Source organism: Hyperolius riggenbachi, chromosome 2 (genome assembly GCF_040937935.1).
Source record: "Hyperolius riggenbachi isolate aHypRig1 chromosome 2, aHypRig1.pri, whole genome shotgun sequence".
Taxonomy (NCBI): domain Eukaryota; kingdom Metazoa; phylum Chordata; class Amphibia; order Anura; family Hyperoliidae; genus Hyperolius; species Hyperolius riggenbachi.
In genome coordinates, this window is record NC_090647.1 from 13,746,125 (window position 1) to 13,762,804 (window position 16,680).

The following is a 16,680-nucleotide window of genomic DNA, read 5'->3' on the forward strand; positions in this document are numbered from 1 at the left end:
GCTACCTAATCTAACCTATACTGGGGGGCACCTACCTCATCTAACCTTATACTGGGGGGCACCTACCTCATCTAACCTTATACTGGGGGGCACCTACCTCATCTAACCTATACTGGGGGGCAGCTACCTAATATAACCTATACTGGGGGTCACCTACCTATCTAACCTATACTGGGGGGCACCTACCTATCTAACCTATACTGGGGGCACTTACTTATCTAACCTGTATTGGGGGCACCTAGCTAGCCTATACAGGTGGCAACTATACTGGCTACCTATATTGGAGGCACCTACCTAACTAACCTATACTGGGGGCACCTACCTATCTAACCTATGCTGGGGGCAACTATTCTGGCTACCTATATTGTGGGCACCTACCTAGCTAACCTGTACTGGGGGCACCCGTCTAACTTATCTAACTTATACCGGCGGCGCCTGCCTATCTAACCTATACTGGGGGCAACTATACTGGCTACCTATGCTGGAGGCACCTACCTGGCTAACCTATACTGGGGGCAACTATACTGGCTTACCTATGCCTGGCTACCTATACTGGGGGGACCTATAGCTGGCTATAGGGATTCGGATATCTGTGTGCGTCGGGTGTTGCGGGGGGGGGGGCACATCCAGATTCCGCATCGGGGCCCAGAGGTTTGTAGCTACGCCACTGGTCCTGATCCGCCCCTCAGCGCTGCCTGGCACTGATTAGCCAGGCTGTGCAGGGGTCTCAGCGGGGGGCGGCAGTTACGCGGCGGGTAGCAGCGCATCGACGGTGAGCGGCGGCGATCGGGACCAACACGCAGCAAGCATAGTGCTTGCTGCGTGTTTTAAAAATTAATTTGTGAAAATCGGCCCAGCGGGGCCTGAGCGGCGCCCTCCAGCGGTCATGGACGAGCAGAGCTCGTCCATACCGCCAATGAAGTTAAGTCATCTTATAGCCGAAGACGAGACTGGCGTGTTTCTCAGTAACAGCCTCGGCCAATGTCACTCCTGGATGTTTCCCGTTTCTGTGGCTTTTTTCTTTTATCTACTGTGCAGTCAACAGACCGCTTTACCTTGAAAGCTAACTTCAGACTCAGAGCAAAGCTGTAAAGTTACAAACTTATCCACATAAAAGGTATCCTCCTGTAGGGAGACAAGGGGCCATTACTTAGGGCCAGATAGCAAGAAATAAATAATAATGCAAGTTGTTGAAAAGCCAGCCATGATGAAGATTATTAGTATGCCTTTCTTCTAAAAGTTAGAATGTGAGATAAATCCGAGCCTGGCCACCAGGGCCGCCATCAGAAATTTTGGGGCCCCTCACACATCATCAGGCCTGGGCCCCCCTTCCTGGGCCCACCCACTGGTTGCTGTGCTCGTCCACTAGCCACCCCACCCCCGTGTCAGTGCGCGAAGTGCGTTGCGGCGAAAAATGTGCATGTCTTCGACACAGAAGATAACGGCATGCACAGTGTGATGCGGCAAAAAATGGGCGTGACCATGTCATGTTGTGGGTGTAGCCAAATACTAGCAAAATACAGGTAGTGTCCAGTTAACAAATGAGATAGGGACTTGTAGGTCCGTTCTTATCCTTTATCCGTTCTCTTTTGCCCCCCTCCTTTCTTCCTGTGCCTCTTTTGTCCCCCTCTGTCTCACCTCAGTTTGTGCCTCTTTTGTGTCCCTCTGTGTGACTTCATGTTCCCATCTCATCTCTTTTCTCCCTGTGCCTCTTGTGTCCACCTCTGTTCCCCCTGTGCTTCTTTTATCCCCCTGTGTTACCTCTTGTCCCTTTCCGTCTCAGCTCGTCCCCCTGCCCTAGCCAGGTATAGGTGACCCCAGTGTAGGTAGCCAGGTATAGATTCCCCCAGTATAAGTAGCCAGCTATAGGTGGTGCCCCGGTATAGGTAGCCTGGTATAGTTTCCCCCAGTATAGGTTAGCCAGGGACAGGTGCTCCCACCAAAGGTTGCAAGCTATAGGCGTAGGGTTGCCAGGTGTCCGGTTTTAGACTGGACAGTCCGGTTTTTGGCCGCTGTGTCCGGTGCAAAAAGGCATGTTAAACCGGACAATTAAGATGTCCGGTTTTATGCCTTTTCCGGCGGCTGTCAGTATTGACAGCCGCCTGTAGCAGGAGGAGAGCAGCGCAGTGGAGGGAAAGCGGTGGGCAGCGGCGGAGAAGGGGGCCATCTCCCCCCCTTCTCTCACCTTAGATGCTTTCCGTCCCTCGCTGTCTCCTCCGATCTGTGTGTGGCTGACTGGCGGTGGCGCTTGGCAGCGGGCGGGAATTACCTTCCGTGTCGCTCCATGCGCCGGCCGGAAGTTCTGGTGCCGCAGCCGCTGCTCTGGTCTGCATCAGACCAGAGTAGTGGCAACTCATCCCGCGCGGCGCCTGCGACGAGACCAGTCACCAGACGGAGGAGACACGGAAGGTAAGTTCCGCCCCTCTGCCAGCCACCGCACACACCGATCGGAGGAGACAGCGAGGGAGGGAGAGGACCCTAAGGTGAGCGAAGGGGGGGAGATGGCCCCCTTCTTCACCGCTCTCCCTCTTCTCTGCGCTGACTGCTTCCCTCCTGGGGGGGGGGGGGGACACACCTGCCTACATATACTGGGCCCATATACACCCTGGCTACATATACTGGGCCCATATACACCCTGGCTACATATACTGGGCCCATATACACCCTGGCTACATATACTGGGCCCATATACACCCTGGCTACATATACTGGGCCCATATACACCCTGGCTACATATACTGGGCCCATATACACCCTGGCTACATATACTGGGCCCATATACACCCTGGCTAAATATACTGGGCCCATATACACCCTGGCTACATATACTGGGCCCATATACACCCTGGCTACATATACTGGACCCATATACACCCTGGCTACATATACTGAGCCCATATACCGCTGGCTATATATACTGGGGACATATTCCCCTGCCTACATATACTGGGGACATATACCTCTGGCTACATATACTGGGCACATATATCCCTGGCTACATATACTGGGGACAACTGGCTGTTTGTCATTATGTGCAGTTACTGGTGAAAAGCTGTCTCTTATTATGTGCATTTACTGGTGAAAAGCTGTCTCTTATGTGCATTTACTGGTGAAAAGCTGTCTCTTATGTGCATTTACTGGTGAAAAGCTGTCTCTTATGTGCATTTAGTGGTGAAAAGATGTCTCTTATGTGCATTTAGTGGTGAAAAGATGTCTCTTATGTGCATTTAGTGGTGAAAAGATGTCTCTTATGTGCATTTAGTGGTGAAAAGATGTCTCTTATGTGCATTTAGTGGTGAAAAGATGTCTCTTATGCGCATTTACTGGTGAAAAGCTGTCTCTTATTATGTGCATTTACTGGTGAAAAGCGGTCTCTTATTATGTGCATTTACTGGTGAAAAGTGGTCTCTTATGTGCATGTACTGGTGAGGACAGTTAGTGACATGGCTATGTACTCTGTAATGTGCTGCAGAAGATGTCAGTGCGATATAAATACTGTAAAAAACATTTTTTAAAAAGCCCATTGCTTAGCCCCACTCTACATAAAAGTGCGCTTCTGACTCCGCCCCTAACTCCACCCCCTGTCCGGTTTTCTCCATCAGCCGACCTGGCAACCCTATATAGGCGCCCCAGTATAAGTAGTCAAGTATAGGTGGTGCCCCAGAGTAGGTAGCCAGGTATAGGTGGTGTCCCAGTATAGGTAGCTAGTTATAGGTGGTTCCAGCCCCAGTATAGATAGCCAGGTATAGGTGGTGGCCCAGTGTGCTAGTTAGTGAGCCACAGGCCCGCAGCCAGCACATGCGGCCCTTCCACAGCTTTTGCGGGGCCCGGGATGAAGGAGTGGAGACGGCGTGGAGATGGCGAAACGTGTAGTGACATCACCAGCAGATAGAAGTAATTCAGGGAGTCCCATTCACATCTGGACTGCAACTGCTGCTGGCCACGGTGGTGGCACAAGCTGCACCCCTAAGGACACATTGGTGGGTTTTATACCCAGCTACAGGCACTTTTTATGTTGACACACAGTAAGTGTCTTTAATATTGTGCTTTTTCTCATTAAAACATGACTTCACTCCGCAGCGTTCCTCCTCTTTCGTTTTTCTTGTTGTGCTTCTTTTGTTTACCTGTTTTCAGTGCAAACCTCCCACACGCTAAACCAGTGGTCTCAGAGGGCTTGATTCAGTAAGCAGTGCTAACTGTTAGCACGCTTCTGAAAAGCCCCTTATCACACCTAAACTCAGTTTAGGCATGATAAAATAAACTCGCGTGCAAAGTTTTGCGCGTAAAGTTTTACGCGTGCAATGCCATTAAGCTCTATGCGACGTTTCGTGCGCACCGGACTGTGCGCGCGTAAAAATTTACGCGCGTAAAAACTTTGCGCGTGATCTGTCTTTAGGTGTGCTAAGTAGGTTAGCACCGTTTACTGAATCAAGCCCAGAGTCTTCCAATATTCAAAGGATTGGGGGTACATTCAGGAACGCTGGGTTATAGGACTTTTAAGCTAAAAAAATTTATAACCCATTTAACTCGCACAGGTGTAAAACCACTAATATTCTTGTAGCATCTGAAACATAACCAAAATGCTTCTTTATTTAAAAAAAAAACAAAAAACAACTCATGACAAGTACAATTTTACCATTTCCTAGAACAGATGTTATTTATCAGTATTCTGCACAGGGATGAGCAGAAACTACGCCAGTGCGAATTTACGCATCGTAGTTCGCATCTACGCATCGTAGTTCATAGGCGAAGTTTCAAAACTACGCTTACGAATTTACGCGTAGCGAAGTACCGCTACGCGTAGCTTACGCCCACTATGCGTAGTTAACATGTGTATTGCGTAGTGAACTACGAATGCGCTACTCGCGTCTAATTTTCCGCATGCGATTGTATGCATACAAATTTACGCATTGGAAAGGGGAATGTACGCATAGAAGGGTTCCCAGTAAATGCATTTCTAAAGAAATTAATGCGTACAATTTTATGCATACGGGCATAAGTATCCGCATACACTACGCTTCGCACTACGCGTAATTGCGTATTTTAACGTGTATGCTACGAAATGCTTACGAAGCAAATATTTGTTTTCGGAGCCGTAGTTTGGTGAAGCGTAATTGCGTAAAACTACGTGTATTTCCAGCGTAGCGAAGTTGGCTGACTACGACCATCCCTGATTCTGCATCACATAAGCAGGCAAGAATTCAACTCAGTAAGGCACCCCTTCAGGGCAATGGGGGAATATGTTGTGACATCACTGGATACCCTGTAACACCTCCCCCTTTTTGCATTAGCAGTGGCCATCAATTTTGGTAGAACTGGATAAAAAAAAAAATTACCATTACTATAGGTATCATTTTGGGCAATTTTACCCAATCACCGTCTGCTTTCAATTGCAAAATAAATAGTGACGTCAGAGGTATTCTGTCTACATGGAAGTGTGTATACAGTAATTAATCACAGGCATGTTGTTTGGTCACATGACACACATCACACCCCTATTACTAGTAAAATTCCAAAGTGTGGCTGTGCTTAAAGGAATCTGAACTGAAAATAAACTTGTGATATAAGGAATTGTATGTGTAGTACAGCTAAGAAATAGAACGTTAGTAGCACTGATTTGAGTCTATTGTTTACAGTGCAGGAGGAGTTAAGACGTTAAGAAACTTCAGTTGGTAATTATGCAAAAGAGCTTCTCTGAGCTCTGCCACCCAACTTGGGTCAGAGACAGCCAGCTCTGTTTTCTGAAGCATTTATACATCAAAGAAACAGTAAAAGACAACTTCAGATAAGATGTTACTACAGGGAAGTTCAAAGGGCCATTAGTACTGCTCTGTTTCATAGGTTAAAATGCAGAGTGTAGTTTGTAAACTACAAATATTAGAGAATGATGAAAAAAAAAAAAAGCTATATAACGCAAAATAAAAATATGGGACTCTTTTCTTCGCTACTAATGTCTGTGAATTATCCCTACCTTACATACAATTCATTATATCATAAGTTGTTTCGTTTCGTTTCAGTGTCACTTTAATTGGACTCTGTATGACCTCTCGGTGGAGTTCTCCAATGGGTCACCTGACCAGTCACAATCCACACTGTCTTAGTAGCGCTCAGTTTATTCAAATAGGACGCTTGTATCTTTAGAATCCTCCTTTGCGAACAACACCTCAGAAATAAGCACAAAGCAGAAGCCATGTAATAGTGCAGGCTGCTATACTACAACTTGTGGCCCTTTCTGAGGTTCTATCTATATAGACAAGACAAGACACAGAACATTTATATTGCGCTTTTCTCCTGGCGGAATCAAAGCACCAGAGCTGAAGCCACTAGGACGCGCTCTATAGGCAGTAGCAGTGTTAAGAAGACTTGCCTAAGGTCTCCCACTAAATAGGTGCTGGCTTACTGAACAGAGCCTAGATTCGAACCCTGGTCTCCTGTGTCAGAGGCAGAGCCCTTAACCATGAAACCATCCAGCCACCGGTATATAGCTCACTGTGCTTGAAATCCTTTACAAGTCCAAATCAGCCAAGTCTACCCGTGTTTGAGCAATTATGCTGTCTTAATAATAATAATAATAATCTGAACATTTGTATAGCGCTTTTCTCCTGTCGGACTCAAAGTGCTCAAGAGCAGCAGCCACTGGGACGCGCTCAAGAGGCCACCCTGCAGTGTTAGGGAGTCTTGCCTTGAACTCCTTACTGAATAGGTACTTGACCTAGCCAGGATTCGAACCCTGGTCTCCCATGTCAAAGGCAGAGCTCTTAACCAGTACACTATCCAGCCACCACGTGGCATATGTGGAGCTGCTCATACAATTAAACACAGAAACACTTTGTGGATAAAATGAAAACATTTCATCTTTAACTTCTATTGCAGGATGACAAATGGAACTTGAGAACACACTACGACTTTATCCAGGCCAGAACCTCTCTCCCTCCTACAATGAATTCATTCTCCTCCAGTTTCCTGAAATAAGAAACCACAGAGGCTTGTTAGCCATCCCGTTCTGTGTCATCTATATTATCACCGTTATCCTAAACGTTGTGATTTGTTACACAGTCTGGTGGGAGCGGAACCTCCACAATCCCATGTGCCTCCTGATTTCAGCCTTCCTTGCCCTCAATATCATTGGCGCCAATATCGTCATGCCCAAAGCAATACAGTGTCTGATGGGATGGCACCGTATTTCTTTATCAGCATGCCTGACACAGATGTTCTTCAATTATTCCGTTATCATGATCAAGTGTGTTGCGTTCCTCCTGATGGCCTTTGATAGGTACATCGCAATCTGTAGACCTCTGCATTACCATGAGATCATAAACATGAGTTCTTTGCTCAAGCTGTGGATTGGCGGTTTTGCTCTGAATAGTATTCTTTTGTTACCAATGATGTATCTGGCGTCCCAAGTCCAATACTGCAAGTCCAACATAATCCTGAACTTTGCCTGTGAGTATGGAAACCTTCTCAGCTTAGCATGTGGTGAGGTTTCCAAATTACAGTTGTTTGGTTTAATAGTGAAGACAGGTATTACTGCTTCGGATGTCACTGTCCTCTTGGTCTGCTATGCAAAAGTTCTCATGTCCGCATTTAAGATCGCAGTGGGAAGCACTCGATACAAAGCAATCAGCACGTGTGGCAACCATCTAGTTGTGGCTCTCCTAGTCTACTTAAGCACCATATTGTCTACAGTCTTGTACAAGGTGGAGGTGGCCATTTCCTATGACTTTCAGAGCCTTCCCTACATGACATACTTCCTGTTCCCTGCTGTGGTCAACCCATGTATCTATGGCTTAAGGGTCAAATAAATCAAAGACTCTTTAAAGAAATCCTGGAAAACGAGATTTGGAATCCAGGGATAACATTTTTACTTTGCATTTTATATGAGAGTTTGCTATATTTAATAATGTCTTATTTTTATATTTTTTTTAAAATTAAATGTCTTAAAATGAGCCCAGGAAACCTACAATTCCTTTAATACTACTTTTATTTTAAAATATGGTCAGGTCAAAAGACTTCTGTGGATAGTTCTTGCAAGTCTTTGCCTCTTCTGTCTGCTCTAGTACTGTAGTAGCTCAAGACCCTCAAGGCCCCCCACCCCCTCACTCCCTTAAAGGGGAACTTCAGCTTAAACAAACATACTGTCATTAAGTTACATTAGTTATGTTAATTAGAATAGATAGGTAATATAATCTCTTACCCACCCCGTTTTAAAAGAACAGGCAAATGTTTGTGATTCATGGGGGCTGCCATCTTTGTCATGGGGGCTGCCATCTTTTTGGTTGAAAGGAGGTGACAGGGAGCATGAGACACAGTTCCAACTATCCTGTGTCCTGATCACCCCTCCCAGCTGCTCACGCTAGGCTTCAAATGTCAAATTCAAAATGTAACAAAAAAAAATTGTACCAAAACAGCAGAACGGGAATACAAAATCAGAAATCCCATCATGCTTTGCACAGCATCAGGGGAAAAAAGCCCGGGCAGTTTTTTTCTGTGCAGCTAAAAATGAGGCTTGTATAAGAGAAAAAAAGTTCTGATGCTGTGAAACAGTTAAAGAAACACCAGGCCTTTCCAGTGTTGCTGACTCAATTTTTAGTCTGGAGGTTCACTTTAAGGCTAGGTCCAGACTTGTCCGTTGCAGATCGGATCCGTTTCAAACGGATCCGAATTAGTAATTTTTTTTTCTCCGTTTTTGCTGTGAAGTCATATATTTACAGCATACAGAATGCAGACAGATCTGTTTTTTGTTTTGTTTTTTTGAGTGAAGACTGTCGCTATTTTAACATTGGTATCCGTGTTTTTAATCCAAGTGTGAACCTATTCTAATTTAGCAGAAGGCTATCTGTATGACTGATTGTGACCGTTGTGCTGGTTAGAAGACATGTTATTAATTATCTCACATGCCAATCTTCCTCTAATCTTGAAGTTGCCTCCTGGGAGATAACATAAAAATGCAAATAGCCGCCATCATCAGTAACTGTAGAGTGTTTTTTACACAGATGACATTATTATGGGCCAACGGTGCACACATGAACAAGAAACCGGATAACATGTTTGCGACACCTTTGATATGTCATATTGAATGCATTATAAACTACACAGTCATATTGGAAATTGTTGATTCGCAAGGTCCTCTCATTCACACACAGTGTTTTAACGTTTCCAACACAAAAGATAATTAATCTTTCTAGCTATACCTCACAGAACAGAGGTTAAATTAGCAAGTTCTTGTCAAAGAGGTCTTTCTGGCTGTATCAGCACCCCCTGTTAGGGTCAGTAGCCATAAATCTTAGATTGGCTGCCTGTGACAGAAATCATTAAGGCAGAACCTTACTAGTCTGAGAGGCTCCAAAATGTGTTAACACCTCTAGAAGCTGTATTGGCTTCAAAAATATTCTTATCTGCTTCTGCACACAGATGTTCACTTGCATATCAGCCAACCTTTCTGTAATAACCTCAAATTAATATTTTCTCCATGTTTTATGGGTTTTCCAGCCTTTAGAAAAATGCTAACGGAATGACTAGCAGAATGAATACAGAAGTTGAGAAGGTCAGCTTGACGCACATACTGACCAATTTTTATGCAAAAGGCACATACAGTGGCTGAATAATACAAATTGTTAGCCGTACTTTCATTTTGATACTCATGTTTCACATCTGTGGATTCGTAACGCTCTACTGCTGGTAGATATGCAATCCATTTCTTGGTGTGATCTATGTACACTGATCACTGCCACCAATGTGACAAACACCTGCCAATCCCATCGTAAAAAAACCTTTACACACAAATATACATTAAAGCTGGCAAATAAATATAGCTGGCAGCTGAACAGATTGCTTGAATAGAACAAGTAAGAGGTGAGAGATGAGGTAGAATGTTTCAAAGTTCAAAATACCGTGTTTGAGTCCAATAAGTGATGAGGTCTTTGTAGTGAATAATACAAAGTGATGATATGTGATCGGTGTCCTGCTGGCCTAGTATTTCGACAACAGATGACAGACATAGGACCCAGAAATCTGTTGTGTCAGGTCTCTCATGGTGCTCATTCTGATGGACGGGCTTTGAGACGCAAAGTCCAGCCTTGTTGCAACTGAAGATGGGGAATTTCCCCCTCCAGGGAGAGAGATTTATTGCAAAATTCCTGCTTCGCCAGTCTCTTAGTTTCCAATGCCCATAAGTCACACCAAGAAATGGATTGCACATCTGCCTGCAGTAGAGCATTATGAATCCACAGATATGAAACATGAGTATCAAACTGGAAAGTATGGCTAACAACTTGTGTTGTTCAGCCGCTATACGGACGATTGAGTGAAAATTGGTCAGTATGTGCGTCAAGCTGACCTTCTCAACTTCTGTAAAAATCATTCTACTAGCATGTTTCTCTGGAAAACCTATAAAACACAGAGAAAATAAAATATTAATTTGAGGATATTACAGGGAGGTTGGCTGATATGCGAGTGAACATCTGTGTGCAGAAGCAGATAAGAATCTTTTTTAAGCCAGTACAGCTTCTAGAGATGTCAGCACCAGGCCCGCCATCAGGGGGGGACATCCGTGACTCCCGTCACGGGCCCCGGGCCTGTAGGGGGGCCCCATCCCCGCCGCGGACCTGGCGGGTGCCGCCCGGCCGCCGCTCAACCCCCGCCTGGCCGCTGCTCCTTCCCTCCATCCCTCTAGCCGCTGCCTCCGCCGCTGCCTCCGCCGCGTCAGACCCCGATCAGGCGGCGACAATAGTGCGGGCGCTAGGACCCAGCGCCCGCACTGATATGCGGAAGTGACGTAACTTCCGCATATAGAGCGGGTGCGTCCAGCGCCCGCTCTGGTCGGGTCGCCGCTGATCTTGAGGTCTGACGCTGGCAAGGTAGGGAAAGCGGCGGCGGCTGAGGGGGCGCTCCCTGTCACTCGCTCACTCACTAAAGGGCCTCCCTGTCACTCACTCACTCCCTAAAGGGCCTCCCTGTCACTCACTCACTCCCTAAAGGGCCTCCCTGTCACTCACTCACTCCCTAAAGGGCCTCCCTGTCACTCACTCACTCGCTAAAGGGGCTCCCTGTCACTCGCTCACTCACTAAAGGGCCTCCCTGTCACTCACTCACTCACTCCCTAAAGGGCCTCCCTGTCACTCACACACTACCTAAAGGGGCTCCCTGGCACTCGCTCACTACCCAAAGGGGCTCCCTGGCACTCACTCACTAGCTAAAGGGGCTCCCTGTCACTCACACACTACCTAAAGGGGCTCCCTGGCACTCGCTCACTACCCAAAGGGGCTCCCTGGCACTCCCTCACTACCTAAAGGGCCTCACTGTCACTCACTCACTCCCTAAAGGGGCTCCCTGTCACTCACTCACTGCCTAAAGGGGCTCCCTGTCACACACACACTACCTAAAGGGGCTCCCTGGCACTCGCTCACTACCCAAAGGGGCTCCCTGGCACTCACTCACTACCTAAAGGGCCTCACTGTCACTCACTCCCTAAAGGGGCTCCCTGTCACTCACTCACTGCCTAAAGGGGCTCCCTGTCACTCACACACTACCTAAAGGGGCTCCCTGGCACTCGCTCACTACCCAAAGGGGCTCCCTGGCACTCACACACTACCTAAAGGGCCTCACTGTCACTCACTCACTCCCTAAAGGGGCTCCCTGTCACTCACTCACTCCCTAAAGGGCCTCCCTGTCACTCACTCACTCCCTAAAGGGCCTCCCTGTCACTCACTCACTAGCTAAAGGGGCTCCCTGTCACTCACACACTACCTAAAGGGGCTCCCTGGCACTCGCTCACTACCCAAAGGGGCTCCCTGTCACTCACTCACTACCTAAAGGGCCTCACTGTCACTCACTCACTCCCTAAAGGGGTTCCCTGTCACTTACTCACTACTTAAAGGGCCTCCCTGTCACTCACTCACTCCCTAAAGGGCCTCCCTGTCACTCACTCACTAGCTAAAGGGGCTCCCTGTCACTCACTCACTACTTAAAGGGCCTCCCTGTCACTCACTCACTCCCTAAAGGGCCTCCCTGTCACTCACTCACTCCCTAAAGGGGCTCCCTGTCACTCACTCACTAGCTAAAGGGGCTCCCTGTCACTCACTCACTAGCTAAAGGGGCTCCCTGGCACTCACTCACTGCCTAAAGGGGCTCCCTGTCACTCACACACTACCTAAAGGGGCTCCCTGGCACTCACTCCCTAAAGGGGCTCCCTGTCACTCACTCACTACCTAAAGGGGCTCCCTGTCACTCACTCACTACCTAAAAGGGCTCCATGTCACTCACTACCTAACCTGGGGGTCCCTGTCAGAATCCAGGTGAGAGGTGTCTACCATAATAAGGGGGCATTCTGCCTATTTATGTGAAATGCTGTCTGTCTATGTGCCTCATGACTGCTGAATTTGTCTTGTTGGGGGCCTAATGATTGAATGTTTACTTGTTGGGGGCCTCATGATTTGTTGGGGGCCTCATGATTTGTTGGGGGCCTCATGATTGCTGAAATTGTCTTGTTGGGGGTCTCACGATTGCTGAATTTGTCTTGTTGGGGGCCTCATGATTGCTGAATTTGTCTGGTTGGGGGCCTCATGATGGCTGAATTTGTCTTGTTGGGGGCCTCATGGTTTGTTGGGGGCCTCATGATTGCTGAATTTGTCTTGTTGGGGGTCACATGATTGCTAACTGCGAGACTATGGGAAAAGCTGAATCATTACCATATGAGACAATAGCATTAAACCTACTTTTTTAGCTTTTTCAAACAGAAAATAAAACTGGGAGGTTCTAAAAAAATGATGGAGCACTTTCTCCTTCCGGCTTGAAGGAGGAAGTGCTCGATATTGAGGCTTGCAACGCGTCCATTCGGACACTTGCACCTCGTTGGGGGGGGCCCGGACTGATGATTTGTGAGGGGCCCCAAAATTTCTGATGGCGGCCCTGGTCAGCACTCCTGGTGTTTTGGAGCCTCTCAGACTAGTAAGGGTCTGCCTTATTGATTTCTGTCATAGACAATCTCAGGGGGTGCTGAAAAATCCAGGAAGAGTCCTTTGACAATAACTTGCTAATTTTACCTCTGTTCTGTGAGTTATATAGCTGGAAAGGTTAATTAACTACTGCAGGCCTGGCTTTACATCACAGGAGCCTATAGGCAAAGATGTCCTGGCACCCTAGACTCCGCCCTTCATGAACCTACAAACCCCCACCGCAAGTGTTCTGGCTGTCCCAGCTGTTAAGGCGGGTTCTCATTGAAAACTGAATATTAATAGCAATTAGGTAGTCAAAATCTCATGTTTTACCTTGATTTGCGCTTATGATTCCCGTTCCATAGAACCAGAATCACCGCAGAATCGTCAGAGATTGATCGCAATCTCAAATGCTGCAGTGAGAATGCATTTATAGGGATACATTAGCAGCAGCGCTTTGCTGATCACTGGCGATCAGTACAGCGCTGCCAAAGCGTCAAGTGTGAACCAGCCCTCACTTCTTCTCCATTACTTTATTTTGCCCTTATAGAAACAAGTGCCCTTTAGCACTAGGTAGTCAGAGGTACCATCAGTATTAAGTAGCTAGTGGTGCCTCAACTGAAGAGAGATCTGGTCAGTGGAATGCAGAGAGCAGGGTGAGTAACTTCTCATTTACACTCCGCTCAGGACTCTGCCTAGGGAAGGAGGGAGGGAAGCACTCAGGGAGGGGAGTGAGACGCCTTCCCATCATCAGGCGCCTGTAGGCACGTGCCTACATTGCCTTATGGTAAATCCGGTCCTGAACTACTGTGTTGGAAAAGTTGAAATATGACAGTGACACATCTTCTAAGCTGCCTTTGCAAGGCTAAGCTCTGTCACCCAGGAAGCCGGGAGATCTCTGAGGTACCAGCAGGACAACATTTATTGCAGATTTTTCTGTACATGAAAAAATGTTTGTTTTTTTTTAACTTATTTTGGTTCCTGGACGTAGAAACTACATCCAGGAACCATGCACGCTACCGCGCGCTCCTACGGCCGATCGCGCGCGTGCACGCGCACTCCCGACCGCGGATTCGGTAGCCAGACAATCAGTGTATCGGGCTATGGTGCTCGATCACTGATTCCTCTCCACCGCTGAAAAAGCGACAGCTTCTCTCGGAAGCTGTGCCTTTTCTGGCTGTTCCCTCCCCGATGCGTCACTCTAAGCGTGTGTTACGCTTAGAGTGACGTCATGTAAACAAACTCATGGTCGCCATCTTGTGGCCAAAAAGTAATACTACAACTGAAAATTAAAAAAAATGAAAATCAACACACATTTACATTACAAACCTATTGTTTACCTCCCACCCTCCCAAAACAACCCAAATAAAATGTTTACTATAAAAAAAAAAAAAAACATTACAATAAAAAAAAAAAAAACATGTAAATATTTACCTAAGGGTCTAAACTTTTTAAATATCAATGTAAAGATCAAATTTTTCTATATTTTTTTTATTTTAAACTTGTAAATAGTGATAGATGCAAAACGGAAAAAATGCACCTTTATTTCCAAATAAAATATTGTCGCCATACATTGTGATAGGGACATAATTTTAACGGTGTAATAACCGGGACATATGGGCAAATACAATACGTGAGTTTTAATTATGGAGGAATGTATTATTTTAAAACTATAATGGCTGAAAACTGAGAAATAATGAATTTTTCCATTTTTTTCTCATTCTTCCTGTTAAAATGCATTTACAGTGAAGTGGCTCTTAGCAAAATGTACCCCCCCAAAGAAAGCCTAATTGGTGGCGAAAAAAACAAGATATAGATCAGTTCATTGTGATAAGTAGTGATAAAGTTATAGGCTAATGAATGGGAGGTGAACATTTCTCACGTGAAAACGACGGAACCTGAATGGGTTAAATAAGATCTGTAATACTACATAACAAAACTTCCCAGCTACTGAACATGAAAAATCTCATGATAAATAACAGTCTGAGGGCTCTTTTAAACCACCAAATTGCTACACATTTATCTCACAGTAGAGGGGAATGGCAGCACATCTAGACCAAGCTGCACCTGACTGACACTATCTGCATAGAGCTGCAAGGAAACTTAAAGACATAACTGGGCTCATTACAGCTGAGGCAGGTGCTAAACACCTAATGGAGGATGTTTGCTTCCAAAATAATTTGCATGCATGTGATTTCATACTAGACCCTTCCACCACAATGAGGTCATCCTGTTGGAAGGGACCCAAGCAATTAGCCACTCCAATGGAGTAACAAAGAAAAAAAGAGTCCATGTTTATGGCTCAATAATAGCCAAAGACCACCTCATATATAGAGAATGATTTCGATTTATTAGGGAAAGGTGTTCCAAAACATCAAAAACAATTAAAATATTATAAATACAGCAATGGAAATGACTGAACAGCTCTCCTGTGAGCAATTCAGAAAAACACCTGCTGAGATCATTTTCCCTCCACAGCAAGTGCTGCCCCTACCATAACCCTCTCTTACCCCCCCCCCCCCCCCAACAAGTGATTGCATTACATAACAAGTGGAGACATCATATCTTTCACGCATTGGTCCTGATTCATCAAGCCGTGCTTCTAAAGCAGCGCAGCTTATCGAGAGGAGTGTGAGCTCAGTGCATGCTATGCTGCGGTAGCGCAGTGCACCGTGTGCGCTGGTAATTTATGCACGCTCCTTGAAACTAACAGTCGCTCCACTGATCCTGCTCTGAGCCCCTGCTGGTCCAGTGGCTTTCTAGGATATGATCCCCGCTCGTTGATTGGCCCAGTTGGCTGTCTGTCAAGTGACAGGCAAGCCACTGGAACTGCCAGGGCTCAGGGTGGGATCAGTGGAGCAGCCGTTAGTTACAAGGAGCGCACATAAGTTACCGGCGCTGCCCTACCACAGTACAGCGCTCCTCTCAATTATGCTGTGCTGCTGTAGCAGCTTGATATTTCAACCCGATAGCATTGCCACCATTTTCCACACTAACCTTCTTCCTCCTAACTAGTGTGGACATTCTTCCCTCTTCCCCTAGAAAAGATGTTTATTATCTACCCACAAGCAGGTTGGTCAATTCATCCCTTCCATGCAGACACCTCTGTCTCTAATTTCCATCCTGCTCCCAAGGTTTCACACTAGTCGCTTAATGTCTTTGGAAAGGCAAGAAGACCAAGTCAGAGGTGAGTGGCTGCTGTAGGAAAGAGGAGGACTGGCTAACCTGGCACTGGCACTATTATACTTACCGTTTCAGTTTTTAATTCTACATGGGGGTAAGAGCAGACAGGGACTACCAGTGGTGTGCCAATGGAAGATCCTGAATCAGAGGCTGGGAGGTAATAATATAAGCCCACTCCAGCCTTGGTCCTTCAATGTTTACAAAAGTTTCTCCCCCCTGTTATTATGCCACTGGAGTACGACACATGCCATAAGCTGCAGGCTGATGAATATCATTGCATGGAGGATTTCATCACAAGCGTCAACATCATATGGATAAAGAACCTGGAGTCCAAGAAGAGGAGGACTAAGGATGAGAGTGAGCCTCCCTATGGAGGTGGGTAGAACCTCCTCCCTACATACTCTTTTTTTATTCTTGCCTGAAATAGGCTTCTAAATTTGGAGTAAAAATAACACCATTTGTTGGTCAACTAAACAAATTAAAATTGAATCTTTGAATCCACTTCCTCCTCAGGCGCAGTAGCCGTGTTTCAGCCTCGATGCGACCATGTCTGATATTGTTAGCC

The 16,680-nt window shown here is 46.3% G+C and overlaps 1 pseudogene; it reads left to right on the forward strand.

The window, feature by feature from the left end:
- The first annotated feature begins 6,881 nt into the window (after positions 1-6,881).
- Positions 6,882-7,856, forward strand: LOC137544599 (olfactory receptor 52K1-like; annotated as a pseudogene).
- The last annotated feature ends 8,824 nt before the right edge of the window (positions 7,857-16,680 follow it).